This window comes from Protopterus annectens, chromosome 9.part0, assembly GCF_019279795.1.
Source record: "Protopterus annectens isolate FY-2018-M chromosome 9.part0, PAN1.0, whole genome shotgun sequence".
In the NCBI taxonomy this organism is placed as follows: Eukaryota; Metazoa; Chordata; order Ceratodontiformes; family Protopteridae; genus Protopterus; species Protopterus annectens.
Genome location: NC_056743.1, coordinates 782,324,378 through 782,344,819, shown reverse-complemented (window position 1 = coordinate 782,344,819; position 20,442 = coordinate 782,324,378). Strand labels below are relative to the sequence as shown.

The following is a 20,442-nucleotide window of genomic DNA, read 5'->3' as shown; positions in this document are numbered from 1 at the left end:
GGGGGTCTTAACAAAAAGGTTCCTTTCATGAATGTTTTGCATATCTTGGAGGACGCTAGGGGCCCTGAACTGTTTCCAACGTGGTAGTGGGAAATAGCTGCCAACTGAACTTTAATAGTAGAAGCACTAGCTCCTTGATCGAAAGTATGAGAAAGAAAGTCTAGAACTGCTGGGATAGGAGCCGTGAAGGGGTCCAAGTTCCTGTGCTCCGCCCAGACAGAGAAACATTTCCATTTACTCTTGTAGATTTTCCTGGTAGATGGTTTATGGGCGGCCACCAGGATGGCCTTAACCGAGGAAGATATACTGGGAGTCCTAACCATTAAGGGAACTGGATCAACCAAGCTGAGAGCTTGATGTAGTCCAGGTTGGGGGGTCTTCAATCCTAAAGGATGAGAGATCAGATCCGGATTGGGATCTAAGATCCAGGGAGGATGTACTAGATGAGACCGCAGGTAAGGGAACCAGGTTTGAAGAGGCCAGAATGGGGCTATGAGGATAACTCTGCTCCCCAACCGACGAGCTTTCTGCAAGAATTTTGTCATCAATGGAAGAGGAGGATAAGCATACAGAAGACCAGATGGCCAAGCATGAACTAGAGCATCTCTGGGGGCTTCCCCTGGTGGGGGAATCAGAGCAAAGAACTCGCTGCACTTTGTGTTCGAAGGCAAGGCAAAGAGATCGCAGCAAGGTTGACCCCATTGGAGGAAGATTTGTTTCACTACTGCTGGATTCAGAGACCACTCATAATGTGAGAGGATCGTTCGACTCAACCTGTCCGCCAAGATGTTTGACCGACCCGGGATGTGCGTTGCTATGAGAAAGCGGTTGGTGGATATTGCCCATTCCCATACTCTCATTGCCTCCCTGCAAAGTGGATAGGATCTGGTTCCCCCCTGTTTGTTTATGTACCAGACTACCGACATGTTGTCTTTTTGAAGTACAATAGTTCCTGGAGGGAGAAGGGGATGGAGAGCCTGCAATGCTAGAAGCACCGCCCTCATCTCCAGGACACTGATATGCAGTGAGGTCTCTGTGAAAGTCCATGTGCCTTGGACGGATCTGCCCATGCAATGCCCCCCCCACCTGAGGAGAGATGCGTCTGTGGTCACCGTGACTTGGGGAGGGTGTATAACAAAGGGGCGGCCTTCTCAAAGATCTTTGGAGCAGAGCCACCAAAGAAGCGACTCTCTGCAAATCTTGCTGAGGGGAATAGGAGTAGACAGGGGGTGAAAAAGAATGGACCATTGAACTTGTAATGTCCATTGAAGGATTCTCGTCTTCAGGCGAGCGAAGGGCGACAGATTGATGGCCGCTGCCATGGATCCCAGGGCCCTCAGGACTAGTTCCGCTGGGGGAGCTGACTATTGTAAGAGGTCTAGAATGTTAAGGCTTAGACTGCAAAGTCTGTCCGCTGTTAGAAAGACTCTGGATTGAGTAGTGTCTATCCTGGCCCCTGTGAATTCCAGAATTTGAGTAGGTTGAAGGGAGGATTTCTGGTGGTTTATTGTGATCCCTAGGTGATGGGCTAGGTGTAAGAAGTAGTCCCTGCCTGAGCAGAGTTGATGTCTGGTGGGGGCGGTTAGGAGCCAGTCATCCAGGTACAGAAAGACCTGTATTCCCTGAAGCCTCAGGTGGGCCCCTACAACTGCCATGACCTTGGTGAACACCCTGGGGGCTGTGGTGAGACCAAAGAGTAGGACCCTGAACTGATAATGGCTGGCTCCCAGCTGAAAGTGGAGGAACCTTCTGGGTCATCTGTCCATCAGAATGTGGTAGTATGCATCCTTGAGGTCTATCGAGCACATCCAGTGTTCTCCTGCAAAAGTGGTAGAATGGGTTGAATAGTGACCATCTGGAATTTTTCTTTGGCGACTGACAGGTTCAGTGTTGACAGGGCGAGAATGGGTCATAAGTCCCCCCTCTTTTTTAGCACCAAAAAGAACCTGGAGTAAAAGCCTGATCTGGATTGTTCGGGGGGGGGGGAGGTGCTGGATAGCTCTTTTTCTTAGCAGCCCTCGAATTTCTGATGCTGCTGCCTCCCTCTGATTGGGTGGAACATCGGGGAGTTTTGTTGATTGGGGAGGGTGTGATAGTAAAGGAATTGAATAGCCTCTGGATATGATTCGGAGCACCCAGCGATCTGTCGTAATGGACTCCCATTTCATTAGGTATTCTGAGAAGCACACCCCAACTGCCTCAAGAGAGGAGCAGTCGGGCAACCCCTCAGGGCTGCTGTGCAGGTCGATCCAAAAAAGGTTCTCTTGACCCAAAATTCTTTGGACCCCCTCTGCCCCTGGGCCGGCATCCACCCTGTCCTCCTCCTCTGCCTCTGAAGGACGAGGGATCCAGAGCAAAACGGGATTGCTGAGCTTTCTGGAACCACATCTTCTGCTGTCCTCTTTGGTTCCTGGAGTAGGACCGCCGAGAAGCAGAGAAGCCGAGAAGTGGATCCTGATGCCAGACAACGTATTCCTGTCTTTCTCGCTCTGGAGGAGCATATCGCAGATGGTTTTGTCGAAGAGCATAGAATCATCAAAAGGAGCGTTCGCGAAGGATGCCTTGAGGGGTTCTGCAAAATCGCAGAGACGGAGCCAGGCCTGTCTACGTAAGATGACACCCGTTCCACTAGCTCTAGCCGCTCCCTCCGTAACATGGGAGAGAAGCCGCATAGATGTGTTGGTGATTGACTTGAGAGTGGCTATTCAAGCCGAGAAGGTCCGCTTGTCCTCAGCTGACATGGACTCTGGAGGTGACCCAGCGTACTCCTTAATCAGGTCCCGCTGGAGCCGAATCACATGTGCCATATAATTCAGTGACTGTACAGAGAAGGTCACTGAAGAGAACATCCACTTTCCCAAATGGTCCATCATCCAAGACTCCTTGTCTGGAGGATGCACCGTGGGACTCTCCTGTGCTAATTCCTTTTTAGTGGCAGCCGCCACCACCATGGCATCCACTGGGGCACCCTTGCTCCAAACTGTCCTGTCCGTGGGAGGGCTAAGGGTCCTGTCCAGTCTCTTGGGTATTGGCTCGACAGTGTCCGGATTCTTCCATGCCCTGGTAGTTATGTGGTCTACCAGGGGGGTCAGCGGGAGGGGACACCCAAGAGGTAGATGGCCCTGTGTCAAATGCCTCCAGAAACACAGGGTTTTTGGGCAGACCACCCCCCTCTAATGTGTAACATTTCCATAATGTCTCCAAAGGAGATGTCTTCGGGGGGGGGTGACCTTGGGGAACCTTCCCCTTCCTCTAAGTCTGTGTCCTCCATGAGGGACTCAGGTGAGTCCAAGTGCCTCCTCTTGCACTTCCGTTTGTGAGGGACCTCTTCAAGGGGGCTGTCCAAGGAGGCCTCACCAACAATGTCCTGTTCCTCTAGGGGAACCATCTGAGACGTAGGCACAGGCTGTCTCTGGGGCCAGATGATGGAGGACAGGCCCGTCTGAGAGGGAATGGCGGGTGTATCCATAGCAAGAGCCTGGAGCCTCGAATTCCTCGAAAGAACCCTCTCCATGACGTTGAACACCGAGGGAGAACTGCTTTCTCTTGGATCTGAAAGCAGTCTTCTTGGATCCGGTGAGTGGATCGGTGCCTGAGATGATCTGATCAGATCCAAAAGAGCAGTGTGCTCTGACCTCAACAGAGCCAAAGGCCCACTAACTCTGCTGGATCTGATGCTCAACCCACGGCCCCGAGAGCTCGGATCCGACAGACTCGAGGGTACAGTCTGCGCCGAAGTAGAAACCACTGACGGCGCCAACATCACCCTGGCTCTGAAGCTAGACAGATCCGATGGCGGGTCAGAGAAGGAGCAATGGGGGCGAAAAAAGGGGTCGAGCTCCCCCTGGAGGGGGGGGGGAGGCAAGAGCACTCCCATCTGCATCTGGGCCTGAAGAAATCGACGCATCATCCGGTCCATGTCAGCGTCGGATAAACTTCTTGTAGATCTGGATGAAGCCACCAAAGCCGGCCGGGAAGGCCGTCTAGACGACCTCGAAGGTGACTGGGTTTCCTCCTCTGGCTCCAGGGAGAAATGTGGAGAACGAAGCCTGGAGGGGGAAGACCTGGAGACCTTGAGGGGAGAGGCAAGCTGCTTGGGGGACAGATTCGGACCGCCTCTTGTGGCTGTAGTGCCTATCCTTTTTCCTCTCTCTCTCTCTCTTGTCTCTTTTTCTACCGTCCCTTTCCTCCTGAGCCAAAGAGGGAGGTTGAGTCCCGGCCAGGGGATCGGAGGCGGTAACTGGGGCAGCCACGGCTGGCGCCACAGAGGAGGAGGAGAAGGTTGAAGTGGAATCCGGGGCAAAAGGCCCGCAAGGATTAGCTTAGTCCTCCTATCCCTCAAAGCCCTGGGGTTGAAGGCCGCACAAACAGTGCAGCCCGAAGAGAGGTGATCAACCCCCAGGCAAATAATGCACCGAGTGTGGCCATCCACTGGGGACAGCTTATGGCCACACTCGGAGCATTTGGAAAACACAGCTTTGGGGCCTTCGGACATTCTAGAAAGGAAAAAAGGCCCACATGCACACACCTTCACACACAGGCAGGGGAGGGAAATAAGCTAAAAATAAAGAAGAGAGTTTTGTTAAAATTAGCTAAAATTACTAAAAGAGTTATAAGGGATTCAGTCACACAAAGGTATAGAAATTTCTGACAGGAAATATATATAAAAAAAGCCTAAACTCACGATACCACTATTGGAGCTCATTCTAATAAGCTTACAGAAACCGCAGCAAACGAGATCGGAGGGTTAGAGGGAGATGGCAGGGCATTATGGGTAGGGGGAGGATCTTGGAGCTCGGATCTTTTAGCTTGGAAAGCTGCCGGCTCGGATCCGATACCCACAGGTTGCTGAGCAAATGAAGTTAACTACTTCAGATCTTTATTTCTGGCTTTAATATTAATGGGTGGGCAGGAGGTGATTTCATCACTTTGTCTTCCAGCTTTAATTATGCTGGATTAGTGTGGGTAAGTAATTATGAATTAGTTATTTAATTGCCAAACTATTAAATTAACAGTTTGGAAAAAAATCTACCTTTAATTGCAGTAGAAACTTAATTGCCAAGATTGATTTTTTTCATTCCATATTTAGGGTGAAGTCATATTAAGAGAAATATACACATCATAGCAATATATTTGTTCTTTGTTTTTCATAGAAGGTATTACAATTGGTCAGTTTCGACATAAATTAAAATAAACTACTTTCCTTGTACTATACCCAACATGTTCACAAAATGACCAACAACAAAAATTATTTTTTTTATGATTTTTGTATGGATAACACCATGGGATAAGTACAGTTTTTCTAACTCCAAACATTCAAATCAGTTTCAAGCAGTTAACTGCGGTATATCTCCTATGCAGTACATACCACCTAGAAAGTGATAAGGTGTTTTTCTCATCTTAAAATGATGTTTCATACATGATTCTTTTCAATAAGTAACAATTATGATTACATAAAAATATGCATACTTAGTGGCAGACCATGGCTAACAATCTTATTGAAATGCATCCTGACAAGCATTAGTCTCGCTATAATTTTTTGTCATATGCTGCCCTTTTTATACATTGCCTTTCTATAATTTGTATGCCACTGTATTAAGGCTGACCAGCTCCAAACAATGCCAAGATTTTAATTATGTGATTGGCAGCAAATAGAAACACACCAGATGACCGAAGACATGCAGTGGAAAGAAAAATACAGATAGAAACAAAGAAAAAACAATGTCAGGTTATGATGACTTTCATGAAAAATACCAGCAGAGGTCAAGTTCATACAAAGGCGAGAGAAATGTACTGCAGTATTTCCTTGACATGCTAACATTGAAATGCAGTCTTGTTCTGAGACAAGAAAAAATAACTTGTTCCCTTCCTATAAGCCACATCCAAAAATGTTCATTCAGCAATTGTAGTTACTACTTTTACCATGAAAAATACAGTAGTATATACCTGTAGACAGTTTCGCAGAGCAGCTGCATTTTGAGTCTTAATTTGCCTCACTTTCAGTGTCCAGACAGGCAGCAAACTGCGATCCATCATCTCAGTGCCCAGAGGTTCCTTGCACTCATTTATGAAGCTGTCTGCATGCTCTACTAAACAGATGTACTCAGAGTACGATAACCACAACACGCAAATCCCATTGGTCATAAAACAAACCAAACCCAAATGAAATTCAAATCGGTAATCCATGCATGACTAAGAACAACTACACCGATGAGTGACAGAGTCACAATACCTGATGCTTATGTAGGCAGATGTGTTAGAGTTTTACAGGCACTTAAAATTGTTCCTAGTGTTCCGGGTACTGGAACCACTCTAGTTCTGGAGGCATCATCCCATTATGTAAGAGTTACTGAAGAAACTGCAGAGTAGAGAAGGAATCTGAACAGGCAGAGGGAGACCGTCACTGATGTTAATCCCAGATATCCAGCACATGCACAGACTAGTCAGTAAACGATCTACACACCTACTTCCTCAGTAATCCCAGGTATCCAGCACATGCACAGACTAGTCAGTAAAGGTTCTACACACCTACTTCCTCAGTAATCCCAGATATCCAGCACACGCACAGACTGGTCAGTAAATGTTCTACACACCTACTTCGTCAGTAATCACAGATATCCAGCACATGTACAGGCTAGTCAGTAAAGGTTCTACACATCCACCTACCTCACTAATCCAAATATCAGATGAATGCTTATATTATTCATTAAAGGTTGTACATACCCCCTACCTCTGTAATCCCATTTATCGAGCACCACACAGACCATTCAGTAAAGCTTTTACAAACTACCTATCCTCAGTCATTCCAGATATCCAGCACAAGCACATTGTTATTCAGTAAAGCTTCAGCACACCACCTACCTCAGTAATCCCAGGTATCCAGCACATGTACAGGCTAGTCAGTAAAGGTTCTACACATCCACCTACCTCACTAATCCAAATATCAGATGAATGCTTATATACCACCTACCTCTGTAATCCCATTTATCGAGCACCACACAGACCATTCAGTAAAGCTTTTACAAACTACCTATCCTCAGAAATTCCAGATATCCAGCACAAGCACATTGTTATTCAGTAAAGCTTCAGCACACCACCTACCTCAGTAATCCCAGGTATCCAGCACATGCACAGACTAGTCAGTAAAGCTTCAGCACACCACCTACCTCAGTAATCCCAGGTATCCAGCACTACACCTCAGTAATCCCAGGTATCCAGCACATGCACAGACTAGTCAGTAAAGCTTCAGCACACCACCTACCTCAGTAATCCCAGGTATCCAGCACTACACCTCAGTAATCCCAGGTATCCAGCACATGCACAGACTAGTCAGTAAAGCTTCAGCACACCACCTACCTCAGTAATCCCAGGTATCCAGCACTACACCTCAGTAATCCCAGGTATCCAGCACATGCACAGACTAGTCAGTAAAGCTTCAGCACACCACCTACCTCAGTAATCCCAGGTATCCAGCACATGCAGAGACTAATCAGTAAAGCTTCAGCACACCACCTACCTCAGTAATCCCAGGTATCCATCACATGCACAGACTAGTCAGTAAAGCTTCAGCACACCACCTACCTCAGTAATCCCAGGTATCCAGCACATGCAGAGACTAGTCAGTAAAGCTTCAGCACACCACCTACCTCAGTAATCCCAGGTATCCAGCACATGCACAGACTAGTCAGTAAAGCTTCAGCACACCACCTACCTCAGTAATCCCAGGTATCCAGCACATGCACAGACTAGTCAGTAAAGCTTCAGCACACCACCTACCTCAGTAATCCCAGGTATCCAGTACATGCACAGACTAGTCAGGAAAGCTTCAGCACACCACCTACCTCAGTAATCCCAGGTATCCATCACATGCACAGACTAGTCAGGAAAGCTTCAGCACACCACCTACCTCAGTAATCCCAGGTATCCAGCACATGCACAGACTAGTCAGTAAAGCTTCAGCACACCACCTACCTCAGTAATCCCAGGTACCCAGCACATGCACAGACTAGTCAGTAAAGCTTCAGCACACCACCTACCTCAGTAATCCCAGGTATCCAGCACATGCACAGACTAGTCAGTAAAGCTTCAGCACACCACCTACCTCAGTAATCCCAGGTATCCAGTACATGCACAGACTAGTCAGGAAAGCTTCAGCACACCACCTACCTCAGTAATCCCAGGTATCCATCACATGCACAGACTAGTCAGTAAAGCTTCAGCACACCACCTACCTCAGTAATCCCAGGTACCCAGCACATGCACAGACTAGTCAGTAAAGCTTCAGCACACCACCTACCTCAGTAATCCCAGGTATCCAGCACATGCACAGACTAGTCAGTAAAGCTTCAGCACACCACCTACCTCAGTAATCCCAGGTATCCAGCACATGCACAGACTAGTCAGTAAAGCTTCAGCACACCACCTACCTCAGTAATCTCAGATATCCAGCACATGCACAGACTAGTCAGTAATGGTGCTACACAACACCTTCCTCATTAATCCCAGATTATAACTGATGTATAATGTTTGCAACTGGGAGTGTGTCAGTATGGTTTGTCATGTAAAATGCTTGCAACTAGGATTGTGTCAGTGTGGTTTGTTTTAATTTACATAACTGCATGATTGCTTATGTCATAAGTGATGATTTAAAGATGCTTCTTGTTTAAAAAAGGGGCAGCAAGTGAATAATTTATGTAATGTTGCTTAGGTTATATAATGTATAGCAATATATGTGAAGTAAACGGTTAGTTTTTAACTTAATACAGTATGATTACTTTTATATAAATGTGCCTATGTTCAAGTGATAATTAAATAAAGGTGTTCAAACAAAAAAAAATGCCAGATATCTAGCACATGTACAGACTACTTATCTAAAATATAATGTCTCCACTTCCATTGGTGGAACATAAATGGCAGAATTGACCTTTGGCTCAGACAGAGCTGTGAATGGTCAACAGTCTCTTCTTCAGCTATGCTTCCTGAAAATATTTCTTTAGGGGTGAGTCCAAGGATTTCAAATGCCTTTTACAACTTGGATGCAAACAGGATTTCTCCTCCAATAAGAGATATAATAAGCTGGTGTAAAGAAAGCAATTCGAGGCTGGGGCTGTACCACCCTTGACTAATTCCTTCAGATACTGTCTCTACAGAACATCTGATTCTCAGCCACCAGATCATAAGAAAATAGACAAGCTGAACTGAGCACCTCCTAGTAATATACTGCTTTTGTTAAATATTTGAAAACTGGCCCAACAATAATATAGGTGTCTGATTCTGTTCTAGAGAAAAAAAAATCTGCTTTATCTGTTCCTCATCAGAATGCACACCTGGTTAAAAATCCTAGTTTTTCACAAATAAAACTGCCAGTTTACTGCCAACAAACTCATCACAGCCCTTCTGACTGAACTCATTGTTGTAGTGTCCCATGCGACCTCCCCAAAAATCTATTAAAAATAATGACCAACAGTAATCTTACAAGGGTACCATGCCCATCACATCACCTGAAGCAGAAGCATTGCCGTATTACCTCCAAGACTGTACCAAAATGTGGATGATATGATGGATTGTGTACTTCACATGAATCCACTATGATGTAACAGCTGGCAAGAAATATGCAGCTGGCAGATTAGGAATTGCACAGTCTGTGGCTCAAAGTCAACCTTTCCTGATAATATGAGGCAGAACTTATGGATGCAGTCACTAAATCTGAAACTTTTTTGGTGAGAATATAGAAAAAAATTTGAGGAACTTGCAGAGAACCTGGTAACCTAAATAATGAACAGAGAGAGGGTTATAGCAGTATGTCACTAAACAAACACCAGCAATCAGGCCCAAGTGATTTAAGATTTCTAGTTTCCTCCTTCTGCCAGTTACACCTGTGAATGCAAACAAGTAACACACAGGTGGGTTTGGCAGGCAACGCCCCAATATTATTCACAGGAATTTCTTTAGCCTTATTTGACAGGACCAATTCCACTTTCACATCCAATGCAAATACAGATGTTTTTTTTTTTCAGATGATCTACTTAAAGAAGAAAAACTATGCAACAATTCACTGGTTGTCCATTTTCACATCTTTAGGGTAGACATTTTTACTCAAGATTGACCACTAGAAATTAGTCTACTTGACTAAATGCTTTTCCACTTTGCAGTCTTTTTTTCTTGGGACATACATGGCAGGTAGTTGTAGTAGCAGCAGTAGTTGGAGTAGAAGTAACAGATGTAGCTGTAATGGTAGCAGTAGTAGTAGGTGTAGTAGCAATAGTAGTAATAGTCATAGTAATAGCAGTACTTGTTGGAGTAGGAGGAGGAGGAGGAGTAGTAGGAGCAGAAGTAGCAGTGATGGTAGCAGTAGTAGAAGTAATACTAAGCCGTAGTTTTTTTTTTTGTGCTCAGCATGTGGCATCACTATAAGTAAACCAGGAACACGTACTCACTTGCTGGTCAATGCAAAGAAAAGGTCATCTTGTGGATGTCTTCTCTTCTCACATATCCCATCAAACTTGGTAATGGAGTTCCCATCAGCTGAACATACTTGATACCCTGTTTTTGCATGCATTAAAAGTTTAACTCTTTTACCCTTCAATACCCCATTGCCTTCATCACTTCCTTATATATTCTCCCTTCCAATCAGAATTATATCCTATGCCACTCTCCATCTATCCTTTACATAGCTCCCATCTCAGCAGCGCATCTCTGCTGCTACATCTACTGATGCTGTTACCATCCACACATACTGTTTTTATCAAGCATTAACTCTACTTCAAACACTACTAAACATAGCTATGGTTCCACACATTGTTAGCACACCCCTGATGTACTTTTCCTCAGATCTTCAATATTAAAGGAATTTAAAGTCCTGCTAGGAACATTTTAATTAGTACTATTTTTTCCTGAATAAGTATACATACAGAAGGTACAGAATGGTGTGCTGCAGTGGGTTGAAGAAACACATACACTCTGATGTAGATTCTTACACTTTTAATGCATTCCATAAACACAAAAAGTAGAGTTTAATGTCTCATATCAAAACAGCATTTTTGTCTATAAAATCAAAACTTCATCAGAACCATAGAACCTAATGTTATGGTTTCACTTAAACAGCTACCTTAATTAATTGGTTCATAAATTCAAATATTTACAGCCACAGTGTTAAAACCCGGACCAATAAGGTAAAATAATAGCTGCGCACAATCAAAAACAATAAATGCATATATTCAAATACCTTATAAACACATCAGTTTTAAAAGCCATCAATTTAAAAGACAAGGTTAATCCCAACACAATGACAGACAACCAGAAACAAATAAAAAATAGATAAAACAATGAAAATGTTAAAAAAAACTTAGTTTCCCAAAAGGAAGGCACTGGTAAGGCAAGCTGGATATCAGTCAAGAAAAATGTATTGTTGATACCAAAGCACACTGACAAAAAAGATAAATCCCCACAAACGCTTTAACTGTTTTCACCGCATTTTCGTCTTATAACTTCATTAGATGAGCGTACCAAAGTAATGGTTGAGAAGGAACTTAGAGAAGCCCTCAGTAAAAACAAAGTGAAACCTAATTTAACAAAGGAAGAGGGAAATATTTTGGAAGCATGTAAGAAAAACAGAAACTTAAGAATTATGAAACCTGACAAAGGGGGTAGGTGATTTTTATAGACAAAATAATATATGAAGGAAAAATGTTGGACAACTTAAGTGATGACAGTAAATACAGTAGAATTTCTTTAAATGAAGTGCATACAGCCTACAAGAAAATATGTGTGTGTTTGAAAAATTTACTGTTTGAGGGACTTATAGATACTTTTGCCTTCCTTCATGTGGACAAACCTAGAGTCCCCTTCCATTTTTGGGATTCCTAAGGTCCACAAAGATGTCCATAATCCCCCCCAGGCCTAAGGCTCAGTTACAGCTCCATTAGCTAAATATATTTATTCAAAATTAAAGAAAATATCACTGGAAGTGACCAATGTTAAAGATTATTGGGAAATCCTATCCAAAATTAACAATGGCTTATATTCTGAGGACTTAATATTTATAACCATAGATGTTATAGACTTATTCACCTCTATACTCCATGACACTGGTATGGAGTGGTTAGAAGAAGATTTATTTGATAACAGGAATATTTCACCTAATGATTCCCGTATATGTTTAACTTTAATGGGTGTGGTTCTGAAGAATAATTTTATTTATTTTGAAGGTGAATATTTCAGGCAGTTGAGGGGGTAGCAATGGGGTACATTGTGCACCAACATAGGCAAACATAATTTTATCATGTTGGGAGAATAAGTTTGTTTTTAACTGTGAATATACACACTATTGGAAGTTTTATGCCTGTTTTCTGGATGACATTTGCCTTTTTTGGATTGGTCCTGAGGAGAAGTTTTTAGAGTTTTTAGATTATTTAACTAATAGCACAGAATTTCTTAGGTTTACATATGAAATAACCTACAATGAAATGAATTACTTGGATGTTAAGATTTCAAAAGCTGGGGGACAGTTCAAATCTAATATATACAAGAAAGGACACTTTTTCAAATTCGTACCTACATTATGGTAGTGCACATCCCTTTTACCAAAAAAAAGTGTGTGGCGATGCCTTAGTAGAATGGTTTCTGATACTGAATATTACAAAAAAGAATGTATATATTTAATAAAACTTTAAAGCTAGGGGGTACCCAGATACTCTTTTAGATGAAATACTTCATGAAGTTGTGGAGGCTAGGAGCACAAGGTTTGCCCCTATATTGGGAAAAGGTGTTGTAGACACTGGCCTGAAAAAGAATGATGGAGACATGACTTACAATAAGGCATTGATTATTACATATGATGGAGAGGCTAAACTTGTTAAGGACATCATGGATGGAAAAAGTTTGCCAGTATTTCTGATTTAAACAACATATATGAGAACCCCTTTAAGTGCATTTATAAGAAGGGTCAGAATATAAAGTCAATCTTGGAAGATGGTGCAGCTAGATATAAAGGTACAGATTCTAGAAAAAGAGGCGCATACAAGTGTGGCAATTGTGCCCAGTGTCCCTACATAAAGGTAGGGGAAATTACACACTTAAAATGTAGGAACAAATTTATTAAAACCAGGGGGTATGCGAATTCCAGTACAAATAGCATTGTTTATTTAGCTTTATGTGATCAATGTGATGCATTTTATGTAGGAAAAACTGAGAGAAAATTTAAAATGCGGGATTATGAACATATGTACGACATGAGAAAGAAAAATATTAACAATGCGTTGTACAGACACAATCAAACTTGTATTAATGTCAATTTTTTCTTTTATGCTATATAAGTGTTACCTATAAATCCCAGGTGTGGCCCTTGGGAAATCTGTCTTGAATATAGGGAACTATATTGGCAATTAATGTGTCTTTGAAGCCTGTGTTCAAATTGAAATCTGCCAAGCTGTAATTCACAACTTGGGTCAGTAGATGGTGCTATTAGGTTTTAACACAAACACATTGCATTTATATATGGAATTTACATAAATGTATTTTTAGTGCGGTGGTGGTGCTGCGGTAGCTTTTTCACCTCACAGTAAGACGTTATCCTGTTCGATTCTCAGCTAGAGCGTCTTCTGTTTGGAGGCATGCGTGAATGGGCGTACCTTTGTTGAAGGTTGTGCGTCAGGGCTGGCAACTCGGCACGTAAAAATCTACTGCCAATCATTAGCGGACTGGAGTTCCGCTGTGGCGACCCCTAACCGGGAAAAGCCGAAAGACACAAATACATTATTTAAATGTATTTTTATAAATGTATGTATTTATTATGATGTATTAACATGCTCAAATGTCTGTTTTGTGGTTTTTAAACAGTTCTTTTTAACTAAGAATGATTTTTAAACAGTGGTTTTATGTGACTATTTAGAAATGCACTGTTCCTTTTATTTTTGTGGTTTCTTAATCACTCAGTTCATTTGATTGGGTTTTGGGTTTTTAAACTTTGTATATAATCAAGGATTTAACTGTTGGTATGCTCATCTGATAAAGTTATAAGATGAAAACGCAGTGAAAACAGTTAAAGCGTTTGTGTGGATTTATCTTTTTTGTCAGTGTGCTTTGGTGTCAACAATACATTTTTCTTGACTGATATCCAGCTTGCCTTATTGGTTGTTTATTTAAGGCACTTTACCTTTTTTTCGAAAAAAAACGTAGTTAACTATCACTCAGTAACAGTAGTCTATCAAATCTGATTTGATCCAAGGTTAAAAAAACAGTGTATGTGACAATATAAAAAGGATCATTTAATAAAACTTGTTTTCTAAATGTACAAAATGACAAGGCTAAAAACAAATAAATTCATGTGTAAAAAAGCTACAGATAAAAAGCAATAAAATTTGTAAAATGCAAAAACTCATTCTTTTTTTTTGCTGCCCTAAGTTTTAGTAAAGGAGCAATGGAGACATGATTAACTCCTAAGGGGTTTGTAGCATTCAGTCTCCACGGCCAATGCAGCTCCCTGCACTCTGACATTGTCTCACAGTTCCCACCCCTTACATCTTGTTCAATTATGTCCAGCATGGCAAATTTAAATCACATAAAATGTGGGCAAACAGTGGAATGTTTAAATGAGGAATCGTTGACATTCCTACACCTTATATTATACTTGTGTTTGTACATTCTTTTGCTCAATTTCCTCTCCATCTTGCCAATGTAAAATGTAGGGACAAGTAGAGCACTTAGCAATATTAACTACCCTACTAGCTGTACCCGTTCTCTTTCTTGTGTAAACATATAATTGTTTGGCCAGATCTAAGTATAACTTTTCACCCAGCAATGTATCTGAACATAATTACACCTTCCACATTTAACCATACCCTTAGTAATGTACACTACAGGATTGTGGTTACTGTTGATAGTGTTCTTTTCTAAAAGACTTTTTATATGGTTGGCAGTCTTGTAAACAAAATGAGGTGTAATGCCTGTGATGGCTAGTATTGGTGTATCATCTTTAAAAATATTCCAGTTGTCATACAATATCTTACAAATCTTTTGTGTGTTGGTGGAATATTTCAAAACCATGGATCTTTCAAAACCTCTGTCTCCTTTTGTACTGTGGCTATCATCTAGACTGAGTTACTGAAATGGACTGTGCTCCTAAAAGTGGCTTATCTATGGCCGCACTCACTAGTATCCTCTGAAAAAATGTACTAACTAGTTGTTTAGAGTAACCTCTGTTAAACAAACTACAATGTTTTTCCATCTTGGTTTTTAATAGGCTGGGGTTTGAAACCACTCTAGCCAACTTGATGCATTGCTCCTTAAAAATGCTTTTTCTTACAGTGGAATGGATGACAATTTCTGAAGTCCAGGTAAGTGTTGCTGAAAGCAGGTTTTCTATAAATGTTTGATACTAACCCATTACCCCCTAAACTAATTGTGGTGTCCAAATAATTAATGGAATGGTTGTTAAATTGGTGTGTAATTTTAAGAAAAGATGAAGAATTTACCAAACATTGCATAAAGTCACTGATTCTGTCAACAGGACCTTCCCATAAAATAAACACATCTAAAAACCTTACATATAGTTTGCAGTGTTTAAAAAGTTGGAAGTGTGCTAGGCGCTTTTTGTCTTGTGGTTTAGTTTACATTTGTGGCTTTTTGATCGTTGAAACTGTTCAGCTCCAAGATGGATGCCTTGCAAATCTCAGTCATACTTAGGTGAGATATTTATGGCAACACTGGCACACACTGTTAGCTCGCTGAAAGAGAAGCTTACTTGACTGATGGAACTTCTCTCCCAATCGTTTCAATCCATTTCTGTGCCAACTTCATCTTTGGGCAATTTACCGAATTCTGCTTCAGACAATGAAGTCATCCCATTATCTGGACAAAGAGCTTTCTGGGTACACTGTCAGGCGTGCTTAGTGACAATAGCTCCTCAACAGAGAGAGCTTCCTTGTGAAATGGATGTAACATGAATGTTTTACCGGATAGAAGCTCCAAAGACCAAGGTACTGTATTAAACAATGGCCGGTATTTTCGAACTGGAAATATTACATTTTGCTAGTTTTTTGAGTGAAACTCCCTTTTTCTTCATCAAACTACTCACACAACATGATTTCCTCATCTAACAATGGAGTCTTTTTGAATCTGAATGGGAGGATTAATATTTTTGAAAAGAAATTATTAAAAGTAAAAACTTTACAACTGGACAACAGCTATTTAAAAGAGTGCTTGAATCAAAAGTTAGTTCCACAGGGTTTGAAAGTTTATAAGTTCCCTAATGGAATGGACATGAATGGCATTTTTTACAGTTACTTCATTAAATTATTTGATAGACATGAGCTCAAATTAATGGAATTGTTAATTAAAGGAGCAATTTTATCATCTCGGGGCTATTAAAAGAGGTTAAATCTTTAAAGAACTTATTTCCAATGATTTATTATTTTAATTTTCAAGATAAATATAACAAGGTTTTCAATAACATTGACAGGTAAGTCCAACTGATTATTCATAAGAAAAATAAAAAAATAGAAAGAGACGTTATTCAATACAAACATAATAGGACTTATATTTTAAGGGATCTCCCCCAAAATACTGTAGAGGCTTCCACAGCCAACCATTTCTCTGATGTAAATGAGATTCATGATGATGGTTATGCAGGTGGAACTTCACACCCCACCACACCCAATGAGAATGGACCAAATTTAATTCAGATGAACCTTTAGAGTTTCCCACTAAAAAGTTCCAAAAAAATAGCAGAACAGAGGGGGCAGCGGGACAATTGGAACTATCCACAGGGTATGAAACACTATTCAGTGGGATGAAACTCAACTAATGAAAACAGAAGAAGACAACAATAATGGAAACAGAAATAGTAGTCAGTGACGATAGTATTACACACACAATTTCAAAATTTTGAATTACAGCAACATAGCATTAGGCAAACAATATTTTTCTTTATTTGAAAAAGGGTTTCAATTTGCATCAATTTGTACATCCCACCCCACTGTTCTCTGAACATTGTTTGAGAGAGCATATGCACAAGATATCCAGCAACTGAGTTTGAAAAAAACTCAAATTATAAAAGTCTAACTTGTCCCTGGAGGAAAGAGCTTTGCTAAAGAATTTAACCAATAACACCAATATTAGAGTACAGAAACCAGACAAAGGTGGAAGTGTAGTTATATATGACTGGGTCTACTTGAGATTACCAAAATCTCAGTAGACAGACATTTAAAACACTGAGCCGAAAAGCTCAATGTTTCACATGAGTGAGCCTACAGAATGCCGACTTCTGAATTCTCGACAGTCCAAGTTGAACGGAACAGGAAATCCGCTCTTCTGGACATTATAGTGCAATCTAGGAGTTGGTATCTATAAGTAGCAGTGGGTTTGGGGGGGTGTAGCCCCCCCATGGGTGGTTTTGGCGGGTGTAGCCCTCCTGCAAAAATGGGAAATGTTCAGGTTTGTACGTAAGGTTTTTTAGTTATAGTGTATTTTATGTGTTTAGATTGGTTTAGATGGTGGGTGGGGTGTGGGTGAGGGGAAGTAGGTAGTTTTATTTGGAATATTGTGTTTTTTCTTTTATATGTTGTTTGCGCGTGTTGTTGTTTTTACACTGTAGGGAGGCTTGTCAGGATTGTGTGTGTCGTGTATGTGAGATTTTGATTATGTGTAGTGTCGGTGTTGTGGGCTCGGTGTTTTAAATGTTGGTGGTGTGGGATTTCATTTAAATGTATTAGACCCATATGACCATATGGATTATATTAGCAAGATGTACATCATACTTTAGGATGATTCTACCTATGAAGCAAGTTCTGTCAACCAAGTTTATATATCTTACGAGAAAATCAATTTGTTCTTGAATGACCTACATTTACAAGGTAATTTAACAAAAGAAACTTTTGATTTTTTTAACGAACACCTCCACAAGAATTCCTAGCATATTTGCCATACCTAAAGTCCACAAAAATATTTTGGATTCACCTTTTAGACCTATTGTGGTGGCCTGGGGCTCAAAAACTTACCCACTGGAACTTTTATTAATAGGTGTTTGAAGCGATTTTTTTTCTACACAGTCTTACATTTTAAAAGATAGATGGGAATCTTTAGGTCGACTGAAACAGAATTTATGGGGTGAGAATTTGACATTTCTTCCAACTGACATAGCTTTATTTAGCTGTATTTCAAAAATTTAAGGATTAGAATTATTTCATGAGAGGTTAGTGGAGTGCAGTTTTCTTTCCAATGTTGAGGTTAATTTGATTACTGATTTCATGGAACTGGTGTTGGACAATAACTACATCCATTCTGAGGATGAGCTCTACCGGCAATTTAAAGGAGTGGTGATGGAGACAACTTATGCCAATTTGGTGTTGAAGACATGGGAAACCTGCTGTGTTTTCACACTGGTTAAACACTGCAAACTATATGTAAGGTTTTTAAGATGACGTGTTTAACAGGAAGGTCATGTTGACAGAATCAATGACTTTATGCAATTTTAGTAAATTCTTCATCTTTTCTTAAATTTATACACATATTTAACCATTCAATTAATTATTTGGACACCACAATTAGTTTAGGGAGTAATGGGTTTGTATCAAACATTTATAGAAAACCCACCTTCAGCAACACTTGCTTGCACTTCAAAAGCATTTTTAAAGTGCAGTGTATCAGGTTGGCTAGAATGGTTTTAAACTGCAGTCTATTAAAAACTGAGATGGAAAAACTTTGTGGTTTCTTTAGTAACAGAGGTTACCCTAAACAACTAGTTAGCGACATTTCTTCAGAGGTTACTAGTGAGTGGTGCCATAGATAAGCCACTTTTAGGAGTGCAGTCCATTTCAGTAACTCTAGATGATAGCCACAGTACAAAAGGTTTTGAAATATTCCACCAACACACAAAAGATTTGTAAGATATTGTATGACAACTGGAATATTTTTAAAGATGATACACCAATACTAGCCATCATAGGCATTACACCTCATTTTGTTTACAAGACTGCCAACCATATAAAAAGTCTTTTAGAAAAGAACACTATCAACAGTAACCACAATCCTGTAGTGTACATTACTAAGGGTATGGTTAAATGTGGCAGGTGTAATTATGTTCAGATACATTGCTGTGTGAAAAGTTATACTTAGATCTGGCCAAACAAACATATGTTTACTCAAGGAATGGAACATGTACATCTAGCAGGGTAGTTTATATTGCTAAGTGTTCTACTGTCCAGTATTTTACATTCGCAAGATGTTGAGGAAATTGAACAAAAGATTATAGAAACACAAGTATAATATAGAAATACAAGCATAATATAAGGTGTAGGTATGTCAACAATTCCTTGTTTAAACATTCCACTGTTTGCCCAAATTTTATGTGATTTAAATTTGCCATGCTGGACATAATTGAACAAGACGTAAGGGGTGGGAACTGTGAGACAATGTTAGAGTGCAGGGAGCTGCATTGGTCGTGGAGACTGAATGCTACAAACCCCTCAGGAGTTAATCATGTCTCCATTGCCCCTTTACTAAAACTTAGGGCAGCAAAAGTATAAAAAAGAATGAGTTTTTGCATTTTGCAAATTTTATTGCTTTTTATCTGTACCTATTTTAACCATGAATTTATTTGCTAGCCTTGTCATTTTGTACATTTAGAAAACAGCAATTTTTTTTTAAATAACAAACCTTTTTATATTTTTATACATTTTTTTAACTACCTTTGGGTCAAATCATATTTCATAGTTTAAACTACCACTCAACTACAACAGTTTTTCTTAACATTTTCTGTGTCCTTTTATCTATTTTTAATTTGTTTCTAGTTGTCTGTCATTGTGTTGGTAATTACCTTGTCTTTTAAATCAATGTATTTTAAGATTGATGTGCTTTTTAAAACTGATGTAATTAAAACCAATGTATTTACAAGGTAATTGAATTTATGTACTTTTTTTTATTGTGCGTTATTATTTGACCTCAGTGGTCTGTTTTTTTTAACACTGTGGCTTTAAATATTTTAATTTATGAACCAATTAATGAATTAAGGTCGTTATTTAAGTGGTAGCATTACATTAGGTTTTGCTGTTCTGATAAAGTCTTGATGTTAAAGATGAAAATGCTGCGTTTTGATATGAGGCATTAAACTCTTTACTTTTTATGTTTACAGAGTGCATTAAACTTGTAAAAATCTATATCTGAGTGTATGTGTTTCTAAATCCTGCTTCAGTACAATATTCTGTGGGTGCTGTGTTTTGAAAATAGTGCAAGGCTGCTTTTTTATTAGAGTTTGCTATAAATACAGAAGGTATTTAATATTCTATTTTTAATACTAAATTTAAATCCATTTCCTCAAAGGCTGATTATATTCCCAAATGGTTAAGGACCAAATTTCTCTTCTACCTTTAACCTAAAACAAGAGCAGCTAAGGCAAGGAAAAAAAAAAAAACACCACATCACCAGGTAACAGAAATAGAAAGTCCTGAA

General features: G+C 40.3%; 1 protein-coding gene across 3 annotated transcripts in view; it reads right to left on the bottom strand.

The window, feature by feature from the left end:
• Positions 1 to 20,442, bottom strand: part of LOC122811523 (transient receptor potential cation channel subfamily M member 4-like) — a 1,266,622-nt gene that overhangs the window by 93,551 nt on the left and 1,152,629 nt on the right. The gene's annotated exons all lie outside the window — the stretch shown is intronic.